Source organism: Rhagoletis pomonella, unplaced genomic scaffold (genome assembly GCF_013731165.1).
Source record: "Rhagoletis pomonella isolate Grant_MI unplaced genomic scaffold, Rhpom_1.0 Rhpom_scaffold_00009, whole genome shotgun sequence".
NCBI lineage: Eukaryota > Metazoa > Arthropoda > Insecta > Diptera > Tephritidae > Rhagoletis > Rhagoletis pomonella.
In genome coordinates, this window is record NW_023458563.1 from 12,655,640 (window position 1) to 12,667,795 (window position 12,156).

At 34.1% G+C, this 12,156-nt stretch overlaps 1 protein-coding gene across 8 annotated transcripts in view; it reads right to left on the minus strand.

Moving 5' to 3' along the window:
• Positions 1–12,156, minus strand: part of LOC118745572 (putative nuclease HARBI1) — a 754,224-nt gene that overhangs the window by 539,670 nt on the left and 202,398 nt on the right. The window lies entirely within an intron of this gene.

The window sequence follows — 12,156 nt, forward strand, 5'->3', positions numbered from 1 at the left end:
TTACGGCTTTTTGTATTTCAGCGACGATGTGAGTTAAGCCCTTTCCATACTATACTAACGATATATTACGTGCCAAGTCCCACTCCTCAATAGAAATAAAATTCACCTTGAATTAATTCTTATTTAATTTGTGAACTTGACTGTCGACTTATTTACATATCATTTCATCTTTATTTCGATGCGTGCTAATTTTGACAATTTACACAAAATTAAAATAAACGTTTTTGTTTTCGAGCTGAAAGACTAATAAAAGGAGCACAGAACTTAAGAATAATAAGTTTTATGAGAAAAAAATTATTACACTTTTCTAAGAAAAATAGAAAAAAACTAGCGATGCATCCAGTTTTTTCAACAGACCTTTGACAAATAATATTCGATAGTTACATAATTCTTACCTAATTAAAGGTAATCTTTTAACGCCGAAATAGTCGACTCTTTTTATAGCCAGCCGTTGAACATTTCCGCTGGAAATACCTACTATTATCTTACTTTAAATTAAGAAAGAAGGTCGACGTAGGGGACAGTTTTAACGTAGCATCTCCACAGCCAAAAAAATGTTGGCTAAAATTTTTTGTTTGCCAGATATACGTATTATCAGTGCACTTGCACAATATTTGCATTCGCAAAAGCTCCGCATTGATTATTGCGAATGCGAATGCGAATGTTAAAATTTATGCGGAAGTTCCGCGGTTGCGAATGCGAATGCGAATATTCGCAACAACCCTGATATGCATATACAATATTCTGAAATAGATGCTTAAACAAAAACAATTTGGAGATCACTAGCTGCAAAGCTATAAAATATTGTTGACCAGCTTTTGGGACCAAATACGACACCGTTCGCCGGTGCTGTTCCTTTATTGCTATTTTCTCCTTTTTGAGCTTTTTCTTATGTTTTCATCTGGTGCCAGAAAAAGTTCAAGCACATTTGGAGTTGTTGCCGTCGCACAGTGCGTAATTTGGGTGATTTAGGGTAAGGAAAATCGAAAATCGAAGTTGTTAAAAAAAGTTCAGTTACGATATGTGTGCGTATAGATGTCTAATATATGTCTGGAAGAATTCTGAGCTTGTGCAAACATGTTTTGACGAACGAAAATCGCCAGTTTTCCGGCCTTTATCAATCAGTGGTCGTATCCGTCTCATTTCATAACGAGACTGCAGTCTTGGGTATACTTTGCATTTTACACATTGTAAACTTAATTAAAAACATTATTTTTTAATTTTAGACGTCAACCTTACATATCAATTACGCTCCTTTAGATAAAAAAAAATTGGATTTCGCATTTTTCATATAAGCATATAAATTGTTTGACAGCGTGTGACATTTGGATCTCTTCAGGAACCTTTAACTGGACATCTGTATATCCAGGGCCAATAGTAAGAATTTGCACAAAATTGCACAATTAAAAAAAAAGTCGATTTAATGTCAACCTATGGTTAAAAAAAATCGGGTTTTTGTGTATTTTTGGTGACAAAAAATTAGTCATTCGGATTTTTCTTATTTTGAGGCATGACAGCTACAAATCTCAAATCAAATCAAATCGACCTTAAGGTGAAGAAACACAAATAATAATTTAAGTTTTCTTTTTTTTTTTTTTGATTTTTGTACACTTAGTTCTTGTAAAACACTATAGTTAATGCAAAAGGTGAACACTGTCAGCCAAAATGGTGCGAAGATATTAGAAATCAAATTATATAATTATATCAGTCTATAAATACGGGCTTTCAAAATATTTCGACCCCGGCGCCACCTAACGGGTAAATTTTTTGCAAAAATATTCCTGCACATGCAACCAATATACGTGGAAAAAATAACCCAGGTTCGACCATACCCAACAGAGATATATCACTTTTAATTTTTGACTATAAAGACCCTCCCCTGGAAATGCCCATATAAAATATTAGACTTATGGAATCACCCACATCCTTTGAAAGCGTAATTATACAGTCTATTAGAAGTACATAACTAAAAAATATATACAGTCAAAATTGTGGGAGCTATGATTTTCCTTCCCCTAAATCGCCGAAATTACGCACTGCGCGTCGCTTCCCTGGCTAGTCTATCCGATATCTCGTGCCTCTCTATTTGATAATTCCTTAGAACACATACATATAAGCTGGATTTTACTATAATCGCCAAGGGAGTTAGCTCTATCTACATACTCCGGCCCGTCGGGAGAAAAGTCGAGCAACGGACTGAAAAATTACGTAGTTCTATCAGGGCTATGAACAAATTGATTTCAAATTGGATTGCAATCGCATAGTTTACGTAATATTGCAATCTGTTTTCATTGCAATTAACATCGATTGTTTATATTTTGATTGCAAAAATTAAAATTTGCAGTTATTTAAAAGAAATTGATTGCAATTGCGAAATTGCTAATTGCAATCTGTCTACACTGAGAATAAAATTATAGTTTAAAAAACTAAAACCTCCCTATTATAATTGCCATTCGTACTGTCATCAGGTATGTAACTTGGGAATAGAAATCGCTGCATCTTTTAGGCGCATCAATATTACATAGTTACATCCCGAGCTAATAAAAGGAAGGTAATAATAAAAAAGAGTTCGTTTCGACAACTAAAGATATTTAGTGCCTGAATTTTGGCAATACTTGGGAACTGTTTCCAAGGATTGGGAACTATTACCATGGGTTGGCAATTATAACTAAATATATTAAAGCCTCTGATATTCATCTAGGTTGTACCAAATGGTTAATTTAGTTCAAGGGTTTGGTAAATACTAATTAATATTTCTTTGAAGCATATTTCTACAAATTCCATTCAACTTAACGTATGGTTTATAAAAGGATGTTATTAAGCTCTGCTTATGCAGATATGCTTTCTTTCAACACATGGTTAAAAGCTGTGACAGCAAGCATAGCTTATGCATACAATCTGGAATACATATGCGCATAATAATGTTACCCTTACAGACGGCGTAATGCCGCAAGGTTCGAGTCCCACGGTCAGTAGAATTTTCATTTAATTCGTTTTCATTATTTTTTTATAAATTCTATATTTTTTTTTACATTGCTTTCAGTTAGTTTTAATAAAGTTCAACTTTAAAAAGTTAAATTAACTAATAGTAAAATCAAAAATGTGATATAAAATAAAGCAAATGAAAATAAAATAAAGTAAAATTAAATATATAAATAAAACAAACAAACAAAATATAAAATAAATAATAAAAACAAAAAATTTTTCCGCAACCGCTCCAACCGAGGATCGAACCTGGGAGCTACAGGCCACTCGGCTACCACGGTAGCGAACCTCGCCTGCTTTGCTTGCTTACTTGTACAAAAGACAACAGCTGGCCGTTTTAATTCCCAAAAATTTCGTGCATTTGTTCGGCTGCTTATGCGCATTATAAAGAGGAAAATGCATGAGTCAAAGCAAATAAAGGCTGTTTATGCAAATAATAGAGCCCTATTGTCAACCCTATTAAGGCTCAGTTAGTCTAGACTTAACTTAATTTAACTTACCATAAGAAATCATCAATGATTACTCAACACGTCAACTTAAGCAAAGAGCGGAAATATTTTCTTTTGATATTTTCTTTTTCAACTGTTTATCATCTCGCCGCCTAAAATAACCACATCAAAAAAACTCATGCAAACAAAAATGTTTGCGGTTATTTATTTTTAAGAACTACAAAAACGCGAGTCTGGCAAGCCTGATTATCTCACCGTTCTCAATTTCCGTAAGGCCGTATGTTAATAATTTTAAATCTGCAGGTTGTTAAGTTGCTTACGGTAACACAGTTTTTCATATAACAGGTTGGCCACAATATTTAGTAAGTTACTGAAATTAAGTTTAGACTAACTGACCTTTTAGTCATAGTTACCAAATCTTACACCCCTACTCTGCAACACTTTCGTAGAAATGGTATGCTGCAATCCATATTTTCGATCTTTCGAAATTCGTAAGAATGACATGCCTAAAATCGAGCGAGTAAGAAATTCACAGCTTTTTTGCTTAATTTTGTACGAAAACCTTTCTGTGTCGGAAGCGAGATAAAAATTACACGTATATTTTTATCCGCTGCTTTATATATGAGACATTCCTTTTCATATCGGACATCAAATTTGGTGTCACACTTTCGATTGGGTTAAAATTTTTTTTATGGGTTCTATAAATGGGTTAGAGGAAATTTTTTTTAATTTTTTCCTTCGTATATATGATCTGTCAAAGCTTGCATTTTTTCGTGATTCTGACTAATCATGTATTTCTTCAAATCGTTATATTTCGGGTTCTGATCATCGTAGAGACTTCATCTTAAAGTCGGTTTAAAGCCAAAGAAACGGGCTTAACATTCTTATATATAAGATGGTCTAGATTGTCCTAAAGCTAACTTAGCTATTAACAGCTGAACTTTTTGAAGTTGATTTGCATAGTGAAGTCCATTAAATTAGGGATTTAAAATTATACCATTTTAATCCTTGTTTCATACTCTATAAAAAACGTTTTTAAAAAAATTGCGGGTTTTCAAGAACTATTTTTAAAATATTTTTCTTTATGACGAGATGGTTTGTTTTGTAAGAATCAGCAATTTCCGCAATAAAATCTGCGTTTTTCTAACTTTAGTCCTGCAATTGACACGCCCATTTCTAGGGGCTTGTCGCCTTACAGAAAAAAACAACAAACGTACAAATATTCTTTCTGGATAAGTATTCTATCGGAATCCGCAATAAAGTTTTACTTTTTGCAAAAACCCGCTGTTTAACACCTTACTAAATATATCTCAACATAAGTTTTCGAAAACAAATTACAAAGATTGTCGATTCTCACAAAATAAACCATCTCGTCATAAAGAAAAATATTTTAAAAATAGTTCTTGAAAAACCCCAATTTTTTTGAACCACGTTTTTAAAGAGAATTAAACAAGGATTACGATGATATAATTTTAAATCCCTAATTTACTGCTCTTCAAAAAGTTCAGATGTTAATAAATAGCTAAGTAAGCTTTAGGACAATCTTGACCACTTTGTATATAGAAACGTTAAGCGCGTTTCTTTAGCTTTAAAACGACGTTAAGAGCTTGTGTGATGAGCAGAACCTGAGATATAGCGATTTGAAAAAGTACATGATTAGCCAGAATCACAATAAATTGCAAAATTTGACAGATCATATCTCCGAAGAAAAAAAAATAAAAATCCCTCGAACACGTGTTAGCTTATTTCATGTATAGAACCCATAAGAAAAATTTGAAGGGAATCGGAGACATTACATAATTTTTTTACGAAATCCGTCCGACATAAAAAAGAATGGCTCATATGTATATGAACGAACAAGGAAGAATGTTTGTTGCCCCTTATCGAAAAACTTGGGTACTGTTTAGTTATTTGTCCAATGATTTTGGGTTGTTGTGTCCAAACGCATGATCCGAATCTAAAAACTTTAATATACATACACGTGTAGTCAAAGGATTCAACTTTAATTTAAAATAAGAGTTTCAAATTTCCGAGCACATGTTTATTATTAAATTCGGTTTGAGCTATACACTTTTTTGTAAATTTCGATGTGGGTTCTGCCCAAAAATACTTTGGGTGGTGTAGCCGGAGTTATGTATATGCACAAGAAACGCTGTATACCTTCCGCCCTCTTCTACGGCAACACAGAAAGGTGAATTCTACTTAGTAAGGGTTATAATCCCCAAGTGCGGCCGAAAGCGGAAGCAACCGCAACGGGTGTTGAACCTAACAAAATGCATATTTTCATTGGCTTGGAAGAAGCTATTTTTGCATAAACTGGATGAGAACCAGTTCTTCAGGCATAAGGGGAGTTATGGCTTGTGGTTCAACAATTCAACCAGAAGCTGACATACCTACATAGAGGCGTCTACGGAAACTATGCCCGACAGCTCCGCATAGCTTTGTGAATTAATTTCTATAGCGCGCTCTTAAGCCGCTGCTATATGTAGTTGCAAATACAATAGAACCCATCATTTTCTGCCAAAAAAGTTATAATCAAACAGTTTTACTACAAATAAGCGCTTGATGGTTGTTTTTTATTTCCTTTCCACTTTGTTTTCCTTCATACAGCTGACTTCGAAAAACAACTGATAGCTGGCAATGCTGCACATGCTTCCGCAAGGTTTGGAGCATATCGATTTTTCGTGTTCCGGAGCTACGGTTGAAAGGTTTGAAGTCCAATAGATGAAGCCTGGAAATCTTATCTTAATGATATTTTATTGAAAATCATCTATACGTTTTATTATATGTATGGTGATACCACATCTAATTTGTTTCAAATGCAACACGAAATGCCTAGCTGTGAATTGATATCACGAAATATGCCACACGTTCAATACTTATTGGCAGACCTTTGATCCATTTATAGAGGAAATGAAAAAAGGAGGTTTTAACAGCAGTTTTTGAGATGTATTTGGGATCTTTAGCGCTTCGGTATATGCACTTAAGTCGATTTTTTAAATAATTTTTTGTTCTGAGGCTAAGATCCCGTTCAAAAGCCACGTGCTTTAAGCGCTTTTTTTATGAAAAGTATATTTTTAAACGCGTGTGTTGCAAAAATATTTATGTGTTGTTTTCTGTCTCACAAATTTTTGTTATATTCTTCTTTATACACGTCCGTATACAGGGATTGAATAAAAATTTATTTATATACGTATGTAAACGCATCTAGTTATTATATGAGGCTTTGAGCGCCAGAGTAACTTAACTGACATTTCAAAAAAAGTTGAGGTGCACCTTAAAATGCATTACCAGAATCGAAACGGTAATAGCCCAAGGGCGCCCTTTAAGTTTTCTTTTACTATAATATGTATGTAATATCACGTAGGGGCAATGAATTTTTTAGTAAAAGACCGCATTTATTTTTTATGGATCCTCCTTTTTTCATATTGCTAAAAGTTTTGTTGTAGATAGGCTCCTCTGGCCCTCATAGCCTCATATGTAAAATGAATTTGTTTCGTTTTTTTTTTAATAAAAACTATTTATTGTACACATGTCTTATTTATGGCAAATAAACGAGGTTTGTTTTTACAGTTTATTGTATAAAAAAAACGCTGTTTTTTACTTGGTAACTTTTAGGTAACTTTTTTTGTAAATTCGAGTCAGAAAATTTTTTGTCGTGTGGCAACCGTGAGAGCAACCTTTAAAGAATGCTGTGCGCTCTCTGAGCACATGCTGAGCAATGCACACAGTCCCACTTATTGAATCGTTTGAATGTGTTAGTATGCCGACCAGTGTTGCCGTTGAGAATTTTCAGAAAGTCGCAAAAAAAGGGGTCATTGACGAAATAAAGGGTCACCATATCATTTTTGCTTTTCTTTACTAGTAAAAGAAGAAATCCGTTGAAATTAAAAGAAAATAGCGGGACAAGCTTTGCACAGAACAGGGTTGCAGGCATACACATAAATCTAGTTCTTGCAAGGAGAAGAGTTTCTTTTCCTTTAAAGGTTTTAAGTGATGCCTTTTTTCGTTCTTTCAGGAGGAAATATTTCTTAATAGCATGGTTCTGTTAACATGAAATAACACAAACGGCAATAACGCAAAATTTCCATAATTTCACTTTTAAATGGGAAATAATACCAAAACCTGAGTTTTGCTTTATTTCCAACAAAGGTTGGAAATAAAACAAAATTTGCCTTATTTCCCATTGCCTATTTATACTATTTGTAACAAAAACAGTTTACTGATAGAAGGAAAAAGAACTTTATTTATTCCAAAAATGAAATTAAACGAAAAATGTGATATAATTCATATGAAGAAAGTAATATTCACAAAATATTTTTACTTATGAAAAGTCTAACAAAATATAGGAAAAGAGTCGTCTTTAATAACTGCTTAACAAGTTGGACATAGCGCTTTTGTATGAATTTTATCTGCATGCTTTTTAATATGTTGAAAACATTGCTGGAAAACCTTATAATGTTTGCATGGAACCATGGCGCCGATAAACAGGTGAAGTAATAAAACAGCTTCATCGCTTTATTTTCTGTCATTCGGCTGCCTGATAGTCAAATTTTAAAGGCAATTTACCAAATAAGGCAGTGTCAAAATCTTTTTCTCGCTATAATTACTTCACCTGGTATAATTCCGCCATGGCATGGAACAAACAAAAGTTGCTGTTCCTGTTCGCAGCATATAGCAAAGAGAATATTGTTTTGAGTTTTATCTTCAGTTAAAATTTCTGCATTATCATCACAGATTTCACCATATCCGAAATGTGGATTACGTTTAAGAAGACGAAGCGAACATGTGGTACGAGGTAGTGATGTAAAAATATGTAAAATTTTACCTACTCTCAGACTTCTAAATTTGAACGTATACTCGGTACAAGTAGGTGGGATGAAAGGTGACATTCGGTCACATTTTATAGGCATGTTTTCAAATAAGGCAGTATCAAAATATTTCTTCTCGCTCTAATATTACTTCACCTGGTATAATTCCACCATGGGTGGGGTGCATGCAATAACACCATACGCAATAATTCCCATTTCTTGGACATTAAAAAGCAGTTTCAGAAGTGAAAGGCCTGTTCGAGGCACGTAATAAAAGCGGCATTATTGCCGTACTGATGAAAAATGGCAACATTGTTGCAACTGCGAACTGAAAATACATTGCTAGAAATTTACACAGAACGTGATACTTTAATAATTCGAGCAACACTGCGGTTGTGATTGCAACTCGAACAAGCCCGAACTAGTGTCATTTTATTATTCTTTTTTTTAAACGGTTATAATGACAGCAGTGCATAATTGCGAAAGGAGGTGAGGGGGGCGGGGGACGTGGCGCGGGGTGGCGATAGAACGCGGACCGCCACTACGATGGGCACTTTCAAAATTGTATACATACAAACCCGTCCATTTAACTTGTTCATATACTACTTTTTGTCAAACATAACTGGGTTAAGTTTAAGTTAAGTTTAAAAGTGGGTCTTATTGCTCAAAGAGTAATGAAATAAAACAAATTTGTGTTATTTCACATTCAATTGGGAAATAACACAAATTTGCGTTATTGTCGTTTGTGTTATTTCACCCTCCCGTCACAGAGCGCTCATTAAGCTATGGCATGTCGATCACTGCCACAATATAACCAGTAAACAACCTTCGGTGAATTTGGCGACTGCCTTCCTCGGGGATGAATATGCCAGGGATGAAATTATTGGTACACACGCCTTCTAAGCACGCAGGGTTGCCTTTGAGAAACAAAAAATAATTAACTCCAAACAGTTCTAAAAAGTATAGTGTAAAACGAAATTTATTGAATAATTCCATATAAAATGCTATACAGTATATTTTGCTTAGCTGCCCATCCTTCTTTGCACGAAAAACTTGTGCACTTAACCGAAAAAAGCACTTAAGCGAATTTTCTTTACTACTTCAATGAGGAAGGTATCCGAATCCCTATGAAACCAAATAATGGAGGAGCACTTACCACGTGGAATTACTGCAAGCGAAATTTTTAACGAATGGTATCTAATTATCTATATAACTACATTAATTGATAGCCATTTTCGTTGTTCAGCGAGATGAGCAAAATAAATAAAAGCTTGTAAAATTAGGTAATTGTAGGGCCAGTGCAGGTAAACCTAATACTTTCTTTGATAGTTAATAATAGTAGCACAATTTTTAAGGCAGGTATCGCCAATGTACAGGTATGTTCAATGCATCTATCGGAGGAGTTTTCTTATAAATGTTAAAAATAATGCCGCTAGTGCGCATTTTAGGGTAGGTATCTTAAATGTGCACTTAAGCATAAAGGCAGCAAAGCAAAATATACTGTACATAAATGACTCATTTTCTAATCGATTTAAATAAACCGCATTTCATAACCTTTTTTGTGCAAAGGGCCCGTGCCAATTGATAGAAAAGTACTCCGGATTGTAAATTTTTTACAACTACGAGGTGAATGAAAATTTTTTACCCGGCAGGACTGGTAAAAATTTTACAGCAAGAACTACACCTACCTGACGGTTTTGAAGTATTTTTTTGTTCTAATGTTATTACTACGTCTAATAAATGCAAGGCTTTTATTTCTAGAAGAATCAAAGTCAGTAAAGACAAGGGTTTTTGGTATAATTTCTGCATTTTAATTGCTCAACTTCTTTTGCACCAGAGCAACTGTCAAAAATTTCCAGCAGTAAACAATTACGAATTGGCACAGAAGAAATGTGAAATTTTCTCACCGTAATAAAAAGTTTTTTCACCATGGAACTTTTCTACTAATTGACATGAAATTACTACACTGAGAAAAAAGATTAGTTTCGACAACTAAAGATATTTAGTTCCCGAATTTTGACAATATTTGGGAACTGTTACCAAGGATTGGGAACTATTACCATGGGTTGGTAATTATAACTAAATATATTAAAGCTTCTAATATTCATCTAGGTTGTAACAAATCGTTAATTTAGTTGAAGGGTTTGGTTAATACTAATAAATATTTCTTTGAAGCATATTTCCACAAATTCCATTCAACTTAACGTATGGTTCATAAAAGGATGTTATTAAGCTCTGCTAATGCAGATAAGCTTTCTTTCAACACATGGTTTAGTCATAGTTACCAAATCTTAGTTGAGGCAATCACGATTTGGTTTGAGAGTGGAACATATTCGTGCTTGTGAGCCACCCCTAAAGAATGCTGAGCGCTCTCTGAGCAAATGTGTGTTTCACATACGAAGAGCGCCAGCTGAGCAATGCACGCAGTCCCACTTATTGAATCGTTTGAATGTGCTAGTATGCCGACCATTGCGTTGTGCGTGGAAATCAGTGCTCCGCTACCGCTGTTCGTATATGGCTGAAACACTCATGTGGTCCCAGAGCGCTCAGTATACTTATAAGCTGTGGCATGTCGATCGCTGCGCTAGGTAGAGAAACAAAAGTGTGTGCTATGACATGCGCAGAATTGTTTGTCTCAGTTTCAGTTTTTCTATCACCGCGAGTTGTTTCGGTGCGCGCATAGTTATTTAAAAATATAAAGTTTGATGCCAACCGGGGGTTTTCAGTGGATATATAATTCATGTGAATTATAATTTGAAGGTGCTTATTTAGCCAAGGAAAAAGCAAAGCTGTATACTTCCAGCAGATATTGACCTGGGTTTTCGCCGACTGTTCCTGTTTCATCGTTGTTTTTTAGGAAATTGTTACCACCACATACATATGTAGTATTTACTTTAGTAACTAACTTATGTAAATATGTACCTATATTTTATGCTCAATACAACAAACACAACACAACAAACATCGAGTAAATTTTTATTTGTGCCAAACTGAAACTTTTTTCCCAATAATAAACGGTTAGCTGATTCAAGTCTACAGCAAGTTCACAAAATTAATTGACAACTTGTATCAACCAAAGCATTGTTTATATTTGCTCAACAATGATTTTATTCAACTAACAATATTGTCCAATTAAGGCAGTCGTTTTGTAATTATTAACAAATATACATTTGTCCCAACTAGAAGTCTTAAGTAAATTGCAGACTTTCGTGGACTATATATTTATTTCGCCATATCCAACTATGCCACTTGATCACTATAACCAAATCTTGGTTATTATAAATAAACTTTTTTCTGGGTGTATCTCAACACTCGGAGCGCTGCAGAGAAAATTTGGAAAGACGAAACAAAAATTTTGAGATTTCTCGTTGTGAATACGAACTCCATAATTTTTACCTAGCTCGTGAGACTGCGCAAAATTTTGACGGATTGTAAATATGTGTACACATAAAGTTGTTGGCGGTAATAAAGAGTCAAAATCAAAATGGAGTCTGGAAAAGAACAAAAAGCGTACGTTAGTTGTCAGTTATAAAATAAATCAAATTTATTTGCGAATATTTGTTTATTCTATTTATTGAAAGGCAACCACGCGGAAAAGCTTGTGTTAATTATATTGATAAAAGAACCTGGCAGCTCGCACGTTGCCTAAATTCTCAAGTAACATCAAATCCACAAATGAATGCATTGCCTGTATTACTATCAATACGCCATGTATAAATTTTAACAACACACAAAAATAGAGCTTTCGCACGAGCGTTTGTTTGGTTTTTCAACACCATTTATAATTTTCTTTTAATAAAATCACGATTTGTCAAATGCTTAATTTATTTATCTAATAATAATGCAGCACACAACCCTGAAATCTACACTGAGAAAAAGGATTAGTTTCGACAACTAAAGATATTTAGTTC